Consider the following 24,651-nt stretch of genomic DNA (forward strand, 5'->3'; position numbering starts at 1 on the left):
CAACAAATTTTAAATAAATGCTAAATAAATGAATGAATGCAAACACTCCCAGACATACCCCATGCAAAGGTAAGGAAAAACTCACTAAAACCTAACAATAGATGTTTATCAATACACTAAGAATAGCTGAACATTATTGAAAGACTTGGCAAATACAAAAAAATACATGAATTTGGTATAGTTTGGGCAATTTATGCCTCCCAAAAAATGCTTAAATGTATAGTAAATGCACCTTCATTGCTTCACCCAGGCCAAAACCTTACACTGCACGCCACACACATATTGGTATGCTAGGCTTGAGTGTCCTGAATACTTAATTTTAACCACACTACAGTATCATTCAGTTATAGAATGTATACTGTATACATAAACAGTAGGGGAGAGTGGGGTGAGTAGTGCCAATTTTGACTTAAAGTGCCTTCAAAGCAAGGGGATTACAGTAATGCCCCCAACTAAAATATGTACATATAGTTTAGGATGTTGTGCATCCCTGGGGAAAATCACTTTGGATCTTAAATAAACTGTTTCAGAAATATAGCTTTAGAAAGAAAAGTGGTTTTGTGGCACAACTTGCCCCCGGTGCGGGGTAAATTGTGACATTAGAGAGAATACACTGGGGTAAATTGTGCCATTGATAATTGTAAGTAAAACAGATCATTTTAATCTCAAAGGCGGTAAAAGCAAGACAAATTCAATACAAAATGACTTATTTAACATTTATTTAAAGTTTTAACAACATCAAAGGCCACTTTATATAACAAGTATAACAACAATATAACAAGGCCTAACCGTCACATGAACTGAGGTAGGTAATCGACTCTTACTCTTCACATCTGAATCTCTTCACAGATTTGGCCTACTACTGAACATCCCACTTGCCAATACTGCAGGGGAATGTGAACTTATGCTCCCTTCTGGCTGTACCACCAAGTTTTTGTGGTGTAGGTAGTTTCTTGAGCACATCACCTCTAGGGATGACTCCTTCACCTCTTACAACTTTGCTTCAGAAACTTTGCACTGATCTCGTCACCTTCAACATTCACCACCAATCCAACATAGTTATAGGATTTGGATTTTTTTTACCTGCAAACTTCACAATGACAAAGTCACCAGCAGACAGATCCGTGTCACCATTATCATCATCACTCTGGACAGGGCCGCCTGGGAGAAATGCGAGGCCCTGTGCGAGATTTAAACGCGAGCCCCCCCCCCCCCCCCCCCCCCCCTAAAAGGTAATTTTTTATTTTTATTTTTTCCATACAGTCAACATATTCTTAAATAATAGCGCTGCCCGAGGCTGGGCATGATACAGTCAACATATAGCAAGAGAGAGAGCGAGAGAGCTCCCGTTCTACAGTCAATATGAGTGTTATCGCTGCACAGACCCGGCAATGCCCCTGACCCTCCACCAGAGAGAGAGAGAGAGAGAGAGAGAGAGAGATAGAGAGAGAGAGAGAGAGAGAGAGACACATTGGAAAGAAACAACCCAAAACCAGAGCAAATTGAAATGCTATTTGGCCCTAAACAGAGAGTACACAGTGGCAGAATACCTGAGCACTGTGACTGACCCAATACTAAGAAGATCCTTGACTAGGTACAGACTCAGCGAGCACAGCCTAGCCATCGAGAAAGGCCGCCATAGGCCGACCTGGCTCCCAAGCGAAGATGAGGTGGAAACCGAGCTCCACTTCTTAACAACCTGCCCATTATACCAAGACATATACTTCCCACAAATTGCAAACACCCAAAGAGACTTTGAAAACATGGACAATAATTCAAAACTCCCATACCTACTGGGAGAAATACAAGAATGTGAAATAAAGCCCATTTGAATTGAAGAGAGAGAGAGATAGATAGAGCATGTCTGTGTGTGTTAGAAAGAGAGAGATAGAGAGAAAGCATGTCTGTTTGTGTGTGTGTTAGAGAGAGAGCATGTATATGTGTGTTAGAAAGAGAGAGAAATATAGAGAGATAGAGCATGTCATTTTGTGTGTTAGAGAGAGATATAGAGCATGTCTGTGTGTGTTAGAAAGAGAGAGAGAGAGAGCATGTGTGTTTGTGTGTTAGAGAGAGAGAGCATGTCTATGTGTGTGTGTTAGAGAGAGAGCATGTATGAGAGAGATAAGCAAGACAGCTAAGATGAGCCCCTAAAGGATATTCAACTTTTAATGGAAGAACAAAACAGAAGGAAAAGATAACTTCACAAAGGCAACATGAATATACATAGATCCAAAAGGACAAAGATCAACACTTAAATCCAAAGAGAAGAGGGTCTATACCAGAGAAAACAAAGTAGCAAGGAGCCAACGGCCGACATCAGCTAAATAGGCTAACTGCAAATAGAGTAGCCAGGTACTGACACCAGGTACACACCGTTAGCTACAACAGCTAGCCGGCCCGTTTGGCTCAATATAACGTTAGCTAGCCGGCCCGCTTTGGCTCAATATAACATTAGCTACAACAGCTAGCCGGCCCGTTTGGCTCAATATAACGTTAGCTACGTTAGCTAGCCGGCCCGCTTGGCTCAATATAACATTAGCTACAACAGCTAGCCGGCCCGTTTGGCTCAATATAACGTTAGCTACGTTAGCTAGCCGGCCCGCTTGGCTCAATATAACATTAGCTACAACAGCTAGCCGGCCCGTTTGGCTCAATATAACGTTAGCTACGTTAGCTAGCCGGCCCGCTTTGGCTCAATATAACATTAGCTACGACAGCTAGCCGGCCCGTTTGGCTCAATATAACGTTAGCTACGTTAGCTAGCCGGCCCGCTTGGCTCAACATAACGTTAGCCAACATAACGTTAGCCTTAGCCACGATAGCTAGCCGTCCCGAGAGAGAGAGAGAGAGATATATCCACGGCGGGAATAAAACTCATCAGTGCATTAAAAACTCATCAAACGTCCAAGAGGATGGAGACAACCGCGTGGAGTTGACGAAGTTCATCTGCCGAACGACCGTCCTCTTCATCTTGGCATAACAATGCTGCACGCACTCTCTCTAGGTTAGCTAACGCTAGTTAGCCTTTAGCTAAGCTAGCTACTAGCCGACATGGCTATCCCGACTGAACCACACGTTAGCACTCGATATTATAACGTAGCTAAAGCTAACTAGCTGTCCCTGCCTTTAGCTAAGCCGACATGGCTAGCCTGACTGAACTGTCTAACATGCAACAACTTCAGTCCATCTGCCGAACAACCGTCCTCTTCGTCTTGGCTGGCATAAGCATAACCTCCAATGCTGCACACGCGAAATAGTCAAACGCAGCTGACGCACGCCGGCCGACTGTACACATGTAACCCCTCCCTTCGTTGAAACCAATAGTATGTCTGCTGCAGAGCCCCAGAGCTCCAATAGTGAGTATGTCTGCTGCAGAGCCGCAGAGCCAGGAACAAATCAGACACATTCTACAAACGTGTCTAATGTGAAATATATAAGCATATAAGCAAAACTAGATTTTAGGTCTGTGATGAAAAAGGGCCTCGCGGGAAGGGGGGGCCTTGCAAAAAAAATAAAAGAAGATTGTGCGAGGCCCCCCTTCCCGCGAGGTCCTGTGCGACCGCACTGCTCGCACACCCCCTGAGGCGGCCCTGACTCTGGACATCTGAACTCTCATAATCAGTGGTATCGTTAAGTGGAATCGGAAAGTCACTCTCTTCTGAGCTACTGGAGAGCACTTTCTTTTTGGGTTTGGTTGGTTTTGACCCTTTCAGAGCCCCCTTCTTATTTCCACTCGTTTCCTTTTCAGCCTGTTCCTTTCCTCTGCTGTGTGTCTTCTCCAGGCCATCTTCGGCCTCATCATCGGTGGTGGAGCTTTCTTCTGAGCTACTGTACACAGCCGTTTTCTTCTTGGTTTTGGTTTGATTTGCAGCTTTCAGAGCCCTTTTCTTCTCTCAGAGCCCTTTTCTTCTCTCTTTCATTCTTTTTCTTTTCCTGTTCAGCCTTTTTATCTTCTTTTTCTTTGTGAGCCTTCAGGTGTGTCTGTCACGATTCTTGTTTTCACTTTCTTTCTCATAATTCTGTTCTTTCTTTCTGTCGCTTTTGGCAAGGGAATAATGCCTTCTGGAGACACATAACCCAAGTGAGCAGGAGAACCAGATTTGTCACTTGATGAGTGCTTGGGATTTGGCAGGTGGCTCCCCTGGGTCTGGACCTGTTTCAAGGAAAGGAAAGGAACTTTATTGTCATAACACAGGGAACAACAAGATTGCGTGGTCAGATGGAAGGTAAGCCTGAGCGGCGCCACTATGGGCACCGCCACTATTGGCCTACCAGACTTTTAAAAGAAATACCTGTGACATGTGTTGGCTCATGTGATGGTCCAGGCAGGTGAGCAGCGGCACTGGGTTCATCTTCTGGATTTGTCACCATTGATGGTGCATAGACTTCTTCCGGGAAGATGTCCCTGTTGAAAGGGAATGAGGAACGCTTGCTTCACAAGTTCCGAGACCTCGTAGATCGATACGGTTCACCCAGGATGTAATCGCATCCACCCATCCATCGCTCGGTTATAGTAGGTTTTGAGTGGTCCATAGACAGTTTTGTCTAATGGTTGCAAGCGGTGTGAGGTGGCAGGGTGGGCATAATGACCCCATTCTCTTTAGCAATTGTCACTGACTTGAGTGAGATGTGAGACTCATGGTTGTCCAGAATGAGCAGGACTGGGTGATCGTTGGAGCAGTTGGTGTGGTGGGTGAAGTGCTCCAGGAAGACGATGAAGGCATCTTCATTCATCCATCCAGACTTTGTACAATGACCAATGGAACCTGCTGGTGATCCATTCATGAGGCTGTCCTTGAAACGGACACACAGGAAAATGAACATGGGTGGGACTGCATTTCCAGTGGCGTTTACTGCACAGGCCACAGTGACGAGCTCTCCTCTTTCAGCAGATGTTACTGAACCCACTTGTTTCTTCCCTTTCTCTGTGACAATCTGCTTGGGTGTCTGCACTGTCGTAACACCAGTTTCATCCATGTTGTAAATCATGTGTGGAGGGAAGCTGTACCTGAAATGAGATAAAAGGTAGTGCTGATGATCAGAGAAGTTTAAAGCTGTTTTAACATACTTGGATGTGGTTGTTTGTGTGTGTGTAAATGCAAATTCTGGTCAGGACAGAAGACCCTCTAGAGATGATGTGCCCTCTCTCCTTCCCAGGCTACCTAGTCAGGGTGTGTGTGAGAGAGAGAGAGAGAGAGAGAGAGAGAGAGAGAGAGAGAGAGAGAGAGAGAGAGAGAGAGAGAGAGAGAGAGAGAGAGAGAACTCCCCCACGTTGTGCTTATTAAATTAGCTCTACCAAGAGATGTTGCTTCAGGAACACGGCATGCCAAATGGTAGCATGCTTTAAAGCCATTGAACCAATCAGGTCCTAGAAAAGGTTAAAAGTTGATCAGCACATTGCAGTTTACATTCAAGAAGCTATCCAAATAACTATCTAACCTGCTTTTTCGTCTCTGGTCCAGCTGGCAGGCATGTCAATGTCATTTCTTTGTGCAAACTCAAAAGCCAGTTCACGGCATTTCATGACACCTATGCCATGAAACATTGCTGCTAGTATCTTAATATGGTCAGCTAGCTCTCTCTCCATGTTCTCATTGAAGACTTGATTGCCGACTGCTGTTCTTTCATAGCCTGGCTTTGTTACATCTCCTACTTTCTTCTTATCCATATATCTTTTTATGGTCATCCTGCAGATCTTCATCTCCTTTCCAACCTGACGTATAGTCTTCCCATGTTGCACCTCGTTCCCTGCTCTTTCCAACTTCTCAAGAGGAGTTGAAACCCTGTCTGTCTTCCGTTTGTATCTGCGTGGCAAGGTGGATTTTGGTCTAAAATATCACATAGTTTTAGTGATCAAATGTAAGAATACAATAACAATAAAATACAATAAAGTAATATATAGTTAATAATTATAAGTTGGGGTAAGTTGTGCCACTGGCACTGGCACAACTTAACCCAGGCACTTGGCACAAATCACCCCAAGCCTACCATTTTGAAACAAATGTATCCCCCAGCTGTTTTGAGCTAGCATCATACTAACTGTATAGACTCATGGTGTAGCTTACTAAAGCACTAAAACACGTGTGAACTGTTTTCAAAGTTGTCTATAATTGTTCAAACACAGCAATAAAAAAAACCTTGATCATACCAATTTTACTTTGGAGGGCAACAAAATGTTTTTTGAACTTAAATGTGCTTACCTCTCAAGCCTGGGCCCTCATTCATCAATTTGTGCGTAGAACATGTTCTATTTCCACACGTAAGCACGGAATGTAGAACTAGTGTACGCACAGGGAAGTCGGGATTCATCACACGTGCGTACGCAGGCTCTATGCTCCTCCGTGTTGATGAATCCCACCTTGGCTCTGCGTCGAGGCTCGTGCACACTTTCACGTATTTGCATACCAGAAACGCCCCGATTAACCATATACGGTAATGGAATACACCCATGAAATGTGGAAAAATGGACTAAGCCGAGGGAAGCGTGTCATGAGACAGGCTGACAGACGTGTACACTTACGGTGATGTCGGATATGATATCTATTAACCATTGCTGCCTGGGCAGCGCAAACACTAATAAATACCGCGCTGGAATATGACTGCCTTTTCCCGTGTTGTTTGATTAATACCCAGGGATTAAAGTTCTCCTCAATTTTATTCCAAATCGCGATGGATCTCCCGTCAATTTTCTACCTGCTGCATATGATTTCTAGAGGCATACTACAATCTATTTTGATGTCAGTATTGGGTAGCCTATATAAACAATAATAGAGAGCATATACAAGAACAATGAATCTCACTGCATGTATGATGTAGCCTGCCTTTCAATACATGAACTTGAATTCCATCATGTTTGTGTGCGGGACTCACAAGGCTGTTGTCACAATGGGTGGTACCGGTACAGTAATAATTACAGTCCACATAATATCACGATCCATGCCATAGCCTATGTTCTATTAGGACATGATCTGTGACGACAAATGTTCTAGAATGTTTGAAGATATCATACTCTGACAGCATGCCTATGATCAACAAAAACGCGAACTTGAATCCCATCATATACATAGTCTGTCCACTATCTGGTGTCATTGCAATGTGTTTTCTATTCTTTCTTATACAGTAAAAAGGGGGAAGAACACTATATTCATATGACTTGTATTCTGCTTACAGCTTCGAAATTCCACTTGTTTCGTTTAACGTAAAGCCTTTTAAATATAATCAAAACGTTCCCGTGTTTCTGCGGTCTGCGAAAAATAATAACGAGTTGAGCTTTATGATTTATGATGAATTGAAAATGGGGGACCCTGATGTAAACAAGATGAAAGTTGGTCTGCATCCCCAATTAACAATTGTATGTACTGAGCTGTACTGTACCCATTCTGCAATCTGTTAATAAACTTTTCAATCAATCAATCAATCAAGCTACGCGGAGCGCAGTCAGTCAGTAGCCTACACCCCGTATATTCCGATAACGCTATATAAACCATTCTGCATTCATTCTGAGAGAAAGATCTATTATTCCAAATGCTATTTATAGGGTTTTGACCATAATTACACTACTCTTGCTATTTTACAATGAACTATAATGAACTACGGTTCGTACAGAACATGCCAGTGTTATTATGCACAAAAGCTCATTTCCTTGTTGTAATAATATATTCTACCACTGGGCGCCAGGTACGCCTGGTCTGACCTGTGCGTAGATGTAAGCACGGAGTCAAGTTCAAATCGAAATTGATGAATCCCACTCTTTGCTTAGAAATTATCGTACGCACAGGGTAAGCACAGATCTGTGCGTAGAACACGTTGATGAATGAGGGCCCTGGTGTCTCCCTTCTTTGCAGGTTGAGTGAAATGGATGCCTCTTCAAAAATATGTTGTCACATGACCAACTTCTTCTGTGGTTTTCTAGATAACAGGGGTGGCACTGCTTACCCCACTCTCCCCTATGCACATGTAATATTCTCTTCAGATCTATGTGACTAAACATTGCAACAGAGATGAGTGCATATTATAATGTATACTATTGGAATGCCTGTTTTGGGCCTGGTGGATGATCTCACTGCTTGTGCTCACTGCAATGTGGCAGCGCGGTGCAGTCTGCAATTATTTCACACAGTGCTTTCAAATTGTCATAATCTGTCCTGGTGAATGCTAATATGGGCTTGCAACGTGGCTTAGTATCACTGTGACGGGGTGGCCATGCACTCAAAATACACGGTTTAGCGAGCCAACTCTCACTCCTGACTCTCGCGTGCCACCATAATGTTTCATTCATGTCTATGTGCGCCCCCAGCTGAGGCAATGGAGTCGGGAGGGGGTTCCATGGCAGTAACAATGAAAATCAAACGATAGAAAAAAGGTTATGTAAACCAACTTGTGTTCTCGGACCTCTGGCTCCCGTCTCCCAATAAAAAGGGTACTATAAAAATGTATGTGAAAATGTTCCACAGTTATGTTATGTCCACATAATATGATTTCCTAGTATTTAATACCGTGTGAGTCAAGCAGGAGACTGACCAAGATCTCCCTGATGGGAGTATGATGTATGAGGACGCCAGGAGCACATGCTCTAGTTGTTCTCTTTCATCAAACACCTCTTCGGTCTGTTACAATTATTATGTCACTCACATTTATAAACAGCTGATGTGGTCAGTGGAGTAAGTCCAAAATGAGACCCGTAAATCATGTTGCAAGAACCAGAGGAGGCTTTTATGGGTTTTCTTCTATGTATGAAAGAACAAGATCAGACCAACAGTATCCGTAATAATGTATCCGTGCTGAGATACCTTGCCAGCTGATGCAGAAAATGGTGTTGCATATAAAAAAGCTTCCCATACACCACACTATATAATAATACACTAATAACAATCCATATAGACTGATACAACAGTCACAGGTCACAGACACTAGTCCAAAGAAGCAGCCTAATCACCCTTCCTAATTAGCCCTTCTTTACTAAGACAGAGCTCAAACAAATTGTCCCAACAGGAACCAAAACACAAATGCCAGCCAAATCACAAACTCCAAATGCTAGAAAAATTATCAAGCACAAATACCAATTCAACCACACTAGGCCAAATTACAAACAAATCAATGTCTAAGTGCTACAAAAGGTCCTCCAAACGGCTTGAGCCCCCATATATGACGAACCATAGGTTTGTCATATATCGGTTGTCCAAACACGTGATAACAATTTAACAAAGATGATTTAATCCTATCTAAACACAATAATTGATTAAACAACAAAAGCATAATGACATAAACAAATAGGTATGTATCAGAATTTACACGTATAGGGAACACTCCACGCTGCTGGTCCCAGGACCCGCCCACAACCGAATCACATCACAAGATGGCGGACAATAATCTTTAACAAATGGATATGTTGATAGCGTCATAACGACTAAATATCAAGCGATTCTGTCACGGCGAATGTCTTAGTCTCTTACACAATGTTGCATTGTGTAATCTATGGGTCATGAATCATTGTGTAACAAAAGAAAAATCCAGGATTGATTGATTGATTAATTTTCATTTTCCTTCCCCCTGACTAGGTTGACCAGATCCCAATAAACCAAATGTGGGACAAATGGTATGTTTGTGAGGGACAATGTGGGACGCCCCCCCCCCCCCCCAGCGCAGCACCCGCCCCTCCTTTTTTTGGTGGACTGTCCCTGTCCCCTCAATCAAGGCTCATCCGCCACTGTCCTCATTCAAATGACCACAAGCCTAATATGTTTTGCCCTTATTCATTTATTTTATTTTCCTTTTGTCTCTAATGGGTGTTAAGTACTCAAAATAAATAAATAAACAAATAATAAATAAAATGACCACCCAGACTTACAATCACCTATGATTAGGTCTGGACCCCCAGTCTTATCACACACATGCACACGCACATGCACACACGCACACACAGGGGCGTAGCTGTAGATTCTGGGCCCCCTGACAGAATTGACTTATGGGCCCATAAGGGAAGCAAGCGCGCGTCAGTGCGCGAGCGAAACATTTTGGCCATGTATTTATTGATGAAAATGCATAATATGTTTTTTACCTATACATTTGGATCAGCAGTTCAGCACCTGAACTGTTGGTGGGTGAGCCTAGTAAAGGATGTCGCATTGCGTTCATCTTCAATGAATGAACCAATGCAATAGTCTACCAAAGAACCTTGAGTCGCACTAGGCTAGGCATATTTTCCCCTATTCTTGTGACAATGTTTTCTGATACTCAACATACAAAAGCTGTTACTTGTCCTGTCTCTCTGTAATCCCATCTCCCACACAAAGTCTCAAGCACACTATTAGGTTGACAGACACTTACATTTTTATGTGCTCTGTAGTATACAATCACTCCCTACTTCGATATACACAGTCAATTTCAAACTGAGTACATTTTACTCAAACTGAGTAAACTGTGTACCTTTTACGAAGCAGATTTTGATTTTGAACTGTCGCGGGCGGAGCACTAGCTTTTTTGCTGTAGGGGCCGGGTTGCTGCCTTTCTCAGCAGAGTGCTAAAGCCCTACCTGTTACACGCGCAAGTAATTCAAGGAGGCGCAAGTGACAAGTGTTGAGCTATTGGTGGGGACAATTCAGGATTCTTGGATACTGGTGGGGTCATGACCTTGCGTTCACCCCCTAAATGACACAATGATACCCAACCTTGAAAACCCTGTTGAAGTTAATGAACTGTAATGGACTGCAAGAAATCAACATGACTATCAACTTTATCTTCTGTCTATTTAATTGAAAATTAAACCCAATATAGGAATGAACAAAGAAAAAATCTCAACATTCTTTGACTTATTCAATTAATCATATGGGATCCTAAAGGATTGCTATAGGGTTCCAAAAACTTATAGATTCCTATAGCATTTTTTTTTACTAGGGATGTTATCCTACACTTTAAGCTGTCTGATATCCCATTACCTGTAACTCTTGGGTCTCTTTCTCACTTCCTCTGCCTCCTCCCTGAGTCTGCAGTCACCACATCATTCTACACAGGAGAGCAATACACTTAGGAATACACTGAACTGGTTTGAATACATGATTTTTTCTTTTTTCTGCCATGTTCTACCTGGTTGGCTGGCTACACACACACACACACACACACCACACACACACACACACACACACAGACACACACACACACACACACACACACACACACACACACACACACACACACACACATATATATATACAGTGTGCAGGTTAGTTACAGTAGGAGATGGGCTTCTATCATAATTTATCTTCTATCATTCTATAATGCATTCTTCTCTTTTATTTTATTTTCAGGTAGTTGTACCTTAAAATACTTGAAGGCTGGCATCTGTAAACGCAGATATAAGTACTTTATTCTTATTTTATTATCATTCTTTTCTTTCCAATGAAATGAAATCAGAAAGTGGTATATGATGGAAAATATGAAAGTCAATGCTTGAAGGAAAATTATAGTTGTGAGTTGATGGAGGAGTGGCAGCTGTTTGCACATCTGTAATCAGAGGTAGCAAGGAAGAGAGAGAGAGAGAGAGAGAGAGAGAAAGAGAGAGAGAGAGAGAAGAGAGAAGAGAGAGAGAGAGAGAGAGAAGGGGTCTGGATCTTGACAACACCGTTAGCTAACAGCTGAGCTATAGCTAACATAAAGACTGTGACCTGTAATTCAAAGCAGCGAAAATTAAGAGGAGATGATGATTATAAATGTGTTTTTTTGTATTGAGCATTGTAACTTACATGAAAGGTCTGCCTGCCACCACCACCACATACCGTCTTTAAACACACCGTGACACACTCACTCAGCCGACACTCACTCAGCACCTGGCTTCATGCTCATGGTGGGAGGGACTCGTGAGGCAGTAGATCAAACCATTGTTAGAGAAATGCAGGGGTGTCACAATCTATGGAAACTTAAAAAAGCACCTGTTTGTTTCTTTTGTGACGTTTTTCTTTTAATACAGGCAATTATACTTTTAAGTCATCTACATTAACTTACGTTAGGATAATAATAAAACCATATTAATAAAAAGATAATAATAGTGTTCTCTGGGCCCCCCCCCCAGTGCTGGGCCCTTAGAATCATCCTAATCTACCCCCCCCCCCAGCTACGCCCCTGCACACACACACACACATAATGACCACCCAGACTATGTATAATAATGACCACCCTCACAACGCTTTTTCACTCTCCTGCCCTCCGGGAGGAGAATGAGGAGCCTCCGAGCCAGGACCAGCAGACTGAAAGACAGCTTCATACACCAGGCTGTCAGGAAGCTGAACTCTCTCCCAGCTCTAGCCTCTCCCCTCCTCTACTCTGCCACCACAGAACCTGGACTAAGAACACCCCCCCCCCCCGCAGTAATGGCACAATAATAAAGAATATGATTATCTTCCACCTGCACTGATTTGTGCGGGGGGTCGTTAGGTTACCAAACGGCTACTCGCATCTTTTTTATTGTTAATATTCGTTTTTAAATTTAAACCGTTTGGGATTGTTTTCCCCTTTTCAAATTTCGACCAAGCGAGCGGTCTTCTCTCGTGCCGAGCAGCGGAGATTACAGCAGCGCATGGAACTGATCTGTTTATCCCAAGTTGCGCGGAAGGACAACTGGCTCTGAAACGGACCCGCCGCACTCGACAGCGTTGGGACTTGTTGTTGTCATAGGATGCGGTGTCACTCGCGGCCAGATACTAGTAACGTTACGCGACGCATAGAGGCTCTTCACATTGGCTGGGGGGGGGCGAGGACATTAGCGCGGATGACAACCAATCATGCGGGACATGGTCTCAATTTGCGTGACGCGTGAAAAGAGACAGAAATGCTGTACAATCACGCGCAATGCGTGACATCTGGCCACCCTACCCCTGACTGCAGCGCTTACTCTCACACTGTCCGACGCTGGCTCTCCACACACACCCCCCCACACACACACACACAACACACACACACGTACACACACGCAGGGCCGCCTGGGAGAAATGCGAGGCCCTGTGCGAGATTTAAACGCGAGCCCCCCCCCTAAAAGGTAAAAAAAAATAATAATAATAATAATAATATATTTTTTTTTTCATACAGTCAATGACACACAACCAACGCCAAACAGTGGTCAACGAACGGTCTTTATTAGTATTTTGAGCTGTCCAGGCAGAATTGCAGCAATGGTCTTAGGGAGCCGTTGATATCTGACATCACCGTTTACAAGTCCGCCTTTTATTTATCCCATAACACGCGTTGTGTCTTCTTGGTTCGACAGCAGTGAACAATCTCCGTGAAGTTTCTCAGAGTTCCGCTCGGGTCAGTCCATTATTTCACATCCCATGGGGGGTGTTTCCTCACTTTCATGACCATATATGGATAATCATGCACGAGCATTGACGGTAGAACAAAGTGGTATTCATCAACACGGAGGAGCATAGGACCTGTGTACGCACGGTTGATGAATCCCGATTTTTCTGTGCGTGCACTGATTCTACATTCTGTGCTTACGTGTGGAAATAGAACATTTTCTACGTCCACGTTGATGAATGAGGGCCCAGGACTTTCGTGAAGTATCCCTGTGGAGAACCTGATTCCCCGTATGAAGCTGCGCCTCGTTTATCTGCCCGCTTTACGCGTTGCGCTCTGGTGAGTTTTTGGAAACAGTTCTTTTTGGATCACCCGTTTTTTGTGTGTTTGTGAAACACCGAAGAGATCCCGTTTTTGTTATACTGTTCTCACCTAATTTTTGTTGTTGGATTTACACTTTGGATTACCGTATTGTTTTTTCTCTGGACTCTGCTAACTGTGTGTATCACACCGAAGATCAAGTCACTTGGATATTAATTTGGATCAGTCACCTCTCTGTTTCTGTTGTGCGCTGGGCTAACTGGGATTTCTCTCTCTCCCTCCGTTTCCACCTGGAGTGTATGCGGGGAGGATCTGCAGAGCGGCTCAGACGTCACAAGCTAATTCCTCACCACCACCTACTGGGAGAATCTGCAGAGCCGCAACATTCTTCACATGCCAGATTCCCCGTTTGTTCTGTTGCTCAACCTAATTCTATCTTGTGACTCTGAGAATAAATACGCCCTTGCTTTGGCTAACTCTGAAACAACTCTCTCTGTGCCGTTGCGCTTGGGGTCGGTTACAAACCCTAACAGTCATGCTTATACCTTTAGATGAGGATGATGTTTTTAAGACCTTATTGAACTTCCATATCTGGTTCATATGCATATACATACCGGATGTTATTGTCACAGGCCTTCATTGTAGGAGTACAGTGTATTCTAGAAAGTTGTAGAATACCCTTGTAAATTTGTAAACACTGATGTTATGTTCCAGAATATTCTTCCTGTCCCAAGAGTTATGTCCTTCAATGTGGCTGGCGGGGAGATAACGTTATTAGCCTGAGCTCCGAGTAGAATAATGGCTGACAATCCAGAAGTAAATAAACGAACGAGAGCTTCTGATTGGTGGTAAGAAGAAGAGGTGGGTGCAAGCGGTGGGACGTAATTGGCAGATCGACTGTCTGCCTCCGAATGTAACGTGACTACGTCACAGCCAAGAAAGGGAGCGCTGGATTTGTGAAAAACGACCTGTTCCTAAACCACACGCTATCATTCGTACCACAGTACTGGCAAAACGGGAGGCTATAATAAAAACAAGCGCCCTTCATCCAAATCCACCCACACCGGATTTCTTTTAACCAAAAAATGTATTATATATTATCGGAGCTATCAATAACGTTATCGGGTTTATCGGGATGACGTCATAATTGCTGATATCGGCCCGATAATTATCGGCCCGATAATTATCGTGCATCCCTAATTGTAACCACGTTTTCTGTGTGCAGATGTTTTGTTTGACCATTTATAATATATAATCTGATTGATTGGGGTAATGAGGGACTTAAAATTTGCATATAGATTATGCATTTAACTTGTCGGCGAGGCTATTGAGCCGTACTGTATTGTACCCATTCTGCAATCTGTTAATAAGAACGTTTTCAATCAATCAATCAATCAATGCCGTTAGAAAAATCTGGATTCCTGCGATCGACACCTGCTGTCTTTTCAGGTGAGGCGGCCGCACACAATTATCCTGAGTATCGAGTCTCGTTCGAATTAACGAGACTGAATCAGCGTTCGAGGAACGGGGAAAGCCTGGATTCAAACATTGGGTTAATTGAATCTGGCTAATGGGACTTTTGATCGACTTCGTTGAACCAGGTATGGGGAATAGGGCCCATGAATTCTAAGTTACAATATTATTCTGTATATCCAGAGTGTTAAGTGTTTCATTTATTTATTTTCATAATCCTCTTAACACATTGGGCGCCATGGGCTATATCCATCAATATACCCAGTCTGCCACTGTTGAAAGCCTATGGAGATGTTTACCTTCTTTGCAGGGCTATAACTTTTAAAATGTTATTGCTATATTGACATTACTATGGCCCATTCAACATCGATTATCTATCGTTCAGGATGTGGGAACGTTATATTTTTTCATTCATACATTGTTGTGTTAATACCGTCTAGAATATAAGTATGTTTTTAACACATTGACTGCCAGCCATTGTACCCATCAAAGTACCCAGTCTGCCACCGTTGAAAGCCTATGGAGATGTTTACCTTCTTTGCAGGGCTATAACTTTTTACATTTTATTGCTATATTGACATTACTATGTCATCGATTATCTATTGTTCCGGATGTGGGAACGTTATATTTTTTCATTCATACATTGTTGTGTTAATACCGTCTTGAATATAAGTATGTTTATAAGCTTTTCTGCTGTAATTCCAAAAACGCTAGTTATAGGCCCAAACGCATATGATAGATTATCGATTGCCGTTTCTTTCCTATACACGCTATATTAAAAAATTCAAATCTATATGATCGGTATACATTATGCTTCATCATGCGTGTAGGAAAGGGGGGCGGGGTCCTCTATAATTCCTTTATCGTCAGTAACGGCTTTATGTAGTATGGGTTGATATATTGATCAGACTGTTTGCAAACAAAGAAACGCACAATCGGGCTGGAAATGACGCTACTGTCCTCTTACCGTTCGCAGATGAGACTGGAAGAAAAATATCCCAATTATTATTATTATTTGAGGCTTGTGCAAAGTACACGGTATTGCGCAAAATACCACTCCCAACTCAGGCTGCAGTAGTTCCGTCAATCTAGATCCGATCTCGAAAATTATTGTGGATCGTTGTAGCCAATGAGTGTGGCTTCCAATGATACCCCATGTGGGGATATGTGAATCAGGGATGTAGGTGAACAACTAAATTATTTAACAGGAAGCCAAATGAATTGAAGTCTATGAGAAAACTGAGTTTTTCTTTCTACACAGTTTACCAAAATCACTCCTAATCACTCATTTCTGAATGGATCTTTATGAAATTGGGACATGTACTACATAAGGCGTCAGGCTATGGCTCCGTCTGGATTCGTAAGCCATACCACCTTCTGGGGAAATACTACCTCTGGACTACTAACTACTACAGAAGAACTTGAGTAACACGTTTTTTTACAACTCAAGTTCAGACCTATGTTACTCTATTATGTTAGCACAAAAAGTGAATTCATCTTTCAAAAGAGACCAGGCTCATGCATGTGCTATTTTGGTTTGCAAAAAAAGTATGCAGTCCTCAAAAACGAAAATGGCCAGGAGACTCATTGCAGGTTAACAGGTTCAATTACATCAACTAAATTCACATATCTTGTTGGTTCAGCACAGGAAGGAACACAAATGCAAGAAAGGTCAGAGTACAGAATTCAAACGGCAAGACAATAAGGTCTTGAACCTCCCGTTGCCATGAGGTGAGAGCTTGTATATTCAGGGCTGGTTTTAACAGTCACAAATGTGACTATTATATATTTTTTTATTATTTAGTTGCAGTGCCATGTTTAGTCACTAAGTGGTGCTCCATTGTTTGTACCTAATGTAGCAGCCTGAAGATATTGCTTATTATTCAGAGCTGCTGACTTGCCTTTTTGTCTCCCCTTTCTACACCAAGACATTCTAACTAGTTTCATTGATATTCGCACGAACAATGACACAAGCGTCCCCTTCTGAAGAGCACTGGAATATGGATTATAAACGACATTACTGGATCATATTCTACAATGCTTTTCCCTGTGGAGCTAGTAGGCGACCAGCAGGGGGCGGTAGCAGGCAGAGAGTGTCGGGGAGAACTGGGAGGAGATATATGGAGGAGAGAGACGGAAGACCCTCTCTTCGGCAGTGAACTTGAACACGAACAGTCGCCACGGACGGGGGCTCTGGAGCGCCCTGTTGCCGAAGTTATGCCAGAGGGCCCCGTGGGATAGCAACGGGTGATAGGAAGTACTTGCTAGTGGACACGATATCCTAGCAGTACCAGCGATAGTGTGTGAACAATTAGTGCAGAGCCAGGCACTAACAATCGGGTTATCTATTTATGAATACCATAGGTGATATTTTTGAGAAGGTATGTGATAAAAAATCTTTTTTTGTTTGTGGTGATTTTAATATTGATCTCTTAAAATGTAATGAACATAAACTAACAACAGACTTCTGTAATGCAATGTTTAGTTTTGGTCTCTGGCCCCTTATTAGCAAACCCAGTAGGATAACTAAAGATAGTGCCACACTTATTGATAACATATTTACGAATGTTCATGGCCAAGCAACAAGTGGTTTGTTCTTAAGTAAAATCAGTGATCATTTTCCTATTTTTGTGATTCTACATAATTTAAAGGAAAAATGTTCAGTTGATGTAAGTGAACCTTCTTGTAAAATTGTAAGAATTAGGACACCAGAAAGAATGGAGGCCTTAAGGATGGACCTTACAAACAACAACTGGGATGAGGTGTATGTTGACGATCCAAATCAGGCATATGATGCTTTTTTGTTGACGTTCACAGAGCTATACAACAAACACTGTCCTATTAGAAAGAGCTGGGTGAAGGATAAATATAAAGGAAAGCCATGGATGACCAAAGCTACGCAAAGGGCGTGCAAAAAGAAAAACTTACTTTACAAGAAATATTTACAACTGAGAACAAGTAAAAGCGAAGAAAAATATAAGCTGTATAAAAACAAACTGACTTCCATTATGAGAGTACAGAAGAAGGAATACTACAATAAAATGTTAGAAGATAGTGCAAATAATATACAAAAGACCTGGAAAATAATCAATCATATTATTCGAAATAGAGGCTATAAATCTGAATTTCCAAGCTATTTTCTAAATAGCTCAGATGCTAAAGTGGACAATGTAAAAAGCATTGTTGAAGATTTCAATGACTACTTTGTGGGTGTTGGAACTACTTTGGCCAGCAAAATTGTTGTGCCTGATGATAAAAAAGATATGTTTAATAATCTTATTAATGATAATATCAGTTCTATGTTCCTTTGTGGGGTAAATGAACTTGATATAATTGAAAATGACAAGTGTTCTATTGGTATTTATATTGACCTACAGAAGGCTTTTGATACAATAGATCACAGCATATTAGTGAGAAAACTGGAGAAGTATGGGATACGAGGTATAGCTAACTCTTGGCTAAAGAGCTACTTGGAAAACAGACAGCAATGTGTGCAAATCAATGACACTGTGTCAGGATTTAGGAAGGTCACCTGTGGAGTACCTCAGGGATCTGTGATAGGTCCAAAACTATTTATACTTTATATTAATGATATGTGCAATGTTGCTGAACTGTTAAAGTTTGTTATTTTTGCAGATGATACAAATTTATATTGCTCAGGAAGTAATTTAAAGGAACTTTTGCCTGATATTGAAAGAGAGCTTGAAACTCTCAAAACTTGGTTTGATGTTAATAAATTGTCTCTCAATATTAAGAAAACTAAATTCATGGTTTTTGGAAATCGAAAATAAATAGAGGGGGAGATAGAGTTAAAAATATGTGATGTAAAAATAGAAAGAGTTTTTGAGATAAAATTTCTAGGGGTAGTTATTGACCAGAAATTAACATGGAAACAACATGTTAACTATATTCAAGGAAACGTCAAGATAGACTGCGCTCACAAATTATAACACTGGGTGCTGAAATCCCGTCGAGTATAATAGAAAGAAAGCAATACGCTTGGACCAGCACTCTCAGATTTTGGTAGATTTAATCGCAGCCTGAAACAAACATGTTTCGTAACTGTAATGTTCCTTCTTCAGTGTTGATGGCTAGCAAATGTTCTCACAGACAATATTGTTTTTATATCAAGAACAGCAGGAAGTGACATCATCCACAGGTGTGTTGAATTACTATAAGGTCTAGTTTGACCCAGGAAGTACTTAAAAGTCAAGAGTCCATTCTTAAATATACAAATACAAAATGTAGATAATAGATACAAAAACATAAAATTGTTATACTAGAAACAAAACCAAAATTGACATCTAATATGCATGGCTAGATATAGGTACATTCTAATGCCTTATTCATTTTCAATATGAACCATAGACAAGAACCCTAGGGTAAATAAGTCCGCCCTTTGGCTTACAGTCAAACTCTTTTTTTGAGCCTCGTAATAAAGAGGAAACCAGATGAAAAAACTAAAGTCAAAATTACCACAATATACAGATGGTAAATGTAGGTATAAGATTAAAATTAAAATTATTGTGCAGGAAACAAAAAACATAAATCAAAGTAGCAAAAATATCTAGTATGTCTAGCTAGATAGATACACTACAATGCCTCATTCATTTTATATAAGCCATAAACAACAAAAACAAAAACTAAACAGGAAACCCAATGGGTAAATAAGTCTGCATTTATATATGGCTAGATAGATACACTCTAATGCCTTATTCATTTATAAATAAACAATAAACAATAAAAAGTAAACCAGAGACCCTTGGGTAAATAAGTCTGCCATTGTGTATGGCTAGATACACTCTAATGGCTAATTCATTTTATATAAATAAACAATAAACCATAAAAACCCTTGGGTAAATACGTCCGCCAATATGTATGGCTAGCTAGATACACTCTAATACCTTATTCATTTTTTTTATAAATAAACCATAAACAATCAAAAGTAAACTTGAAACCCTTTAAAGGAAGCAGGTCAACAAGTTCTCTTCATTCATACCTCTTGGTTCTATACAATTAAAGAGGTGAATAAAATAACATTCCCTTTGCAAAAGTAGCTTATGTCTGTCACCTCCCCTGGCGGGCCTATGTACCAATTCTAGACCCATGTAACGGAGATCATTGACAGCATGCTTGCAAGAATTAAAGTGTCTAGCTACCGCCGATTTGACGTCTGCATTTCTGATTGAACACTTATGTTCACTGATTCTTAATTTGAATGGTCTCGTTGTTTTGCCCACATATGAAAAATCACAGGGGCATTTCAGCAGGTACACTATGTTGGAGGAATTGCAGGTGATACGCCCTTTGACCGATAACCGTTTGCCCGTTTTTGGGTGTGTATAACTTTTGTCTTTGATCATCCCTTGGCAATGTACACAAGATTGACAGGGAAAGTTCCCATCTGGGATGTTAGACATAAAGTGAGTAGATTTTACCTTTGGAAAATCCGTTTTCACCAGCAGATTTGAGAGATTCGCTTGTCTTTTGTAATAGTAATTGGGCGAATGCTGAAACGCCGCTCCAACTATAGGATCTGACTGTAAAATATGCCAGTATTTATTGACAATGGTACGTATGTCTCTAGTAATCGGGCTGTAAGTAGACACAAAGGCCACTTTGTCAGAGTGTACCTTTTTCTTCTTAGGGGCTAGTAACAAGGATCTGTCAATCTGCTGAGTTTTGTGCAGGGCCTTAGCTGTTAATATAGCACTGTATCCTCTGTCATGAAAGTTCTCCCGTAGGGTTTCGGCTTGGGCCTTGAATCTGACCTCCGTGTCACAGATTCTCTTATACCTGAGTATTTGGCTGAAAGGAAGACTATTTTTTAAAGCCGGGGTATGGTAGCTAGAAAAATGTAGGAACGAATTTCTGTCTGTCTCTTTTTTGAAGACCTCTGTATGTAATGAAGTCCCACCTGGGGCTTTGTTGATTAAAACGTCCAAAAAGGGTAGCGTTTGTAAGTCAAACTTCAAAGTACATTTTATCGTTACTCTACAAGAGTTGAGATATTCAAGGAAGTCATGGAGCTCAGACGATGTACCTGACCAAATAAAAAATAGGTCATCTATATAGCGCATGTAGGATTTGACCTGTTTCTCAAACGGGTTATTATTAAAAACATGTTCTAATTCAAATTTCGACATAAAAAGATTAGCTAGGTTCACTGCAGCTGGCGAGCCCATGCTGAGTCCTCTGTTCTGCAAATAATATATATCTTGAAATCTAAAGTAGTTCCTCGTAAGCACAAGATCGGCTAGTCTAACTAGCGCGTCTGTGGAGGGGAGTAATTCTGCTCTCGAGTTTAAATAAAAACTCAATGCGTCTAACGCGTCAGCATGTGGAATGCTAGGGTACAGGCTGACTACATCCATTGTAACTAGAAAGTCTGTGGGACTAATATTACAGACTAGAAGCCCACTCAGGAAGGAAGTAGTGTCTTTTAAATACCCGCGTTGTGAAGAGGCCAAATCCTTAATATGTGCGTCTATATATTGCGATATTTTCTCTGTGGCAGAGCCTATGCCAGAGACTATAGGTCTACCTGGAGGGTTAACTAGATCTTTATGGATCTTGGGTAAGGTGTAAATGATAGGCGTAATTGGGTGCTCTACAAACATAAATTTAAATTCATTTTCAGTGATTACCTCAGCTAATCTGAGGCTTTTTAGGACAGTTTTAATTTCCGTAGAAAATCGGAAGACTGGATCTGAATTTAACTGGGTATACACCTCCATGTCATTCAATTGTCTCATAATCTCAGTCACATACGTACTCTTATTTTGGAGAACTATTCCTGCACCCTTATCCGCTTTTCTAAAAATTAAATCGTCTTTTTCCATGAGCTCCTTGAGCGCTCTCGACTGATTCCAGTAAATTGGGGTAAAGTTGGGCCTTGTGGCTGGTATCACATAAATTCAAGACCTCATTCTGTACCAGTCTACAAAAAGTATCCACTGAAGGCGGGTTAAGATGGGGTACAAACAAGCTGCGAGGCTTAAATACTCTACTAGTAGGTAAAGAGTGGGTATCGGGCTTCGTTTCTGTATCTACAACCACATTTTCTGGCACGTTTAGGTTAGTAACATATTGGGTTCTGTTAACTATCCCTTTGGCATAAAAGGCCTTCAACTTAATATTACGAAAAAACTTAAAAAGCTCTACCTTAGTAGTGAAAGCGTCCACTCTCCGTGCCGGGACAAATGATAACCCTTTGGACAATACAGTTTGTTGCAAGTCGCTCAACTGTGTATTAGAAATATTCACAAGGTTAGATATGGTGCTCATCTGTGAAACCGTTGGCCTTTTTCTCTGGCTCCTCCGCGTCTTCCGGTGGCCACTCGCGGCGGTCTGGGTGGGAGAGGGCCGTCCCGCGGGTCCTGAAAATTCGATTGGCTGCGGAGGGAATACCTTTCTTGAGAGGGCGCCTCGTCTGAGCTGACAGCCGTAGAAGAAGAGTCCGAGTGTCTCTGTCGATCTCTGGGCTGCCAGTTCTGCCTCCGGCTCATGGCTTGTGGTTGATGCAACCAAGGGTAGACCCTGTGGGCCGCGTAATCCTGCTCGTCTCTGCGTCTCTTCGCTCTTTTATGCTGTAAGATGTCAAGTTTGTACTTATCTAGTTGCTGATTCAAAGACTCTAGCAATTCGGTCTGCTGCTCAGAAGTTAAAATGTTCTTCATTTCTTCCTCTAACGAGGTTAGCTCAGCTTTAACCTTGCTTAATTTAGAGCCTTCGTTATCAATAATCAGCAGTAGAAGGTCTAAGGAGCACTTATCTAGGATGGCACACCATTTCTCGCAAAATTCCGGTGAATCATGTCCCAGGGTAGGTTCCTTGTTCACTCTCAAACCTCTCGGGATGATGGCGTCCTGCCAGTACTTGGTCAGCGTCTCTCCGTGGAGTAGGGTGCGGGTCTCTCTCTGTCTCAGCCGAGTGAGAGACTGGGCTAATGCTTCTCTTCCTTTGACGGGAGGTGCCGAGGTCTCCGGCGAGGGGAACAAACGACATATTCTGTCACTGTCACCTTTAGTGTAAGCATAGCCCCTCCTATCCATATTCTGTAGCATCTGGGGATGCTGAAGTCTAGTTACAATGGATGTAGTCAGCCTGTACCCTAGCATTCCACATGCTGACGCGTTAGACGCATTGAGTTTTTATTTAAACTCGAGAGCAGAATTACTCCCCTCCACAGACGCGCTAGTTAGACTAGCCGATCTTGTGCTTACGAGGAACTACTTTAGATTTCAAGATATATATTATTTGCAGAACAGAGGACTCAGCATGGGCTCGCCAGCTGCAGTGAACCTAGCTAATCTTTTTTGTCGAAATTTGAATTAGAACATGTTTTTAATAATAACCCGTTTGAGAAACAGGTCAAATCCTACATGCGCTATATAGATGACCTATTTTTTATTTGGTCAGGTACATCGTCTGAGCTCCATGACTTCCTTGAATATCTCAACTCTTGTAGAGTAACGATAAAATTTACTTTGAAGTTTGACTTACAAACGCTACCCTTTTTGGACGTTTACAGAGGTCTTCAAAAAAGAGACAGACAGAAATTCGTTCCTACATTTTTCTAGCTACCATACCCCGGCTTTAAAAAATAGTCTTCCTTTCAGCCAAATACTCAGGTATAAGAGAATCTGTGACACGGAGGTCAGATTCAAGGCCCAAGCCGAAACCCTACGGGAGAACTTTCATGACAGAGGATACAGTGCTATATTAACAGCTAAGGCCCTGCACAAAACTCAGCAGATTGACAGATCCTTGTTACTAGCCCCTAAGAAGAAAAAGGTACACTCTGACAAAGTGGCCTTTGTGTCTACTTACAGCCCGATTACTAGAGACATACGTACCATTGTCAATAAATACTGGCATATTTTACAGTCAGATCCTATAGTTGGAGCGGCGTTTCAGCATTCGCCCAATTACTATTACAAAAGACAAGCGAATCTCTCAAATCTGCTGGTGAAAACGGATTTTCCAAAGGTAAAATCTACTCACTTTATGTCTAACATCCCAGATGGGAACTTTCCCTGTCAATCTTGTGTACATTGCCAAGGGATGATCAAAGACAAAAGTTATACACACCCAAAAACGGGCAAACGGTTATCGGTCAAAGGGCGTATCACCTGCAATTCCTCCAACATAGTGTACCTGCTGAAATGCCCCTGTGATTTTTCATATGTGGGCAAAACAACGAGACCATTCAAATTAAGAATCAGTGAACATAAGTGTTCAATCAGAAATGCAGACGTCAAATCGGCGGTAGCTAGACACTTTAATTCTTGCAAGCATGCTGTCAATGATCTCCGTTACATGGGTCTAGAATTGGTACATAGGCCCGCCAGGGGAGGTGACAGACATAAGCTACTTTTGCAAAGGGAATGTTATTTTATTCACCTCTTTAATTGTATAGAACCAAGAGGTATGAATGAAGAGAACTTGTTGACCTGCTTCCTTTAAAGGGTTTCAAGTTTACTTTTGATTGTTTATGGTTTATTTATAAAAAAATGAATAAGGTATTAGAGTGTATCTAGCTAGCCATACATATTGGCGGACGTATTT

This window comes from Notolepis coatsorum (assembly GCF_963971535.1).
Source record: "Notolepis coatsorum genome assembly, chromosome: 3".
Taxonomy (NCBI): domain Eukaryota; kingdom Metazoa; phylum Chordata; class Actinopteri; order Aulopiformes; family Paralepididae; genus Notolepis; species Notolepis coatsorum.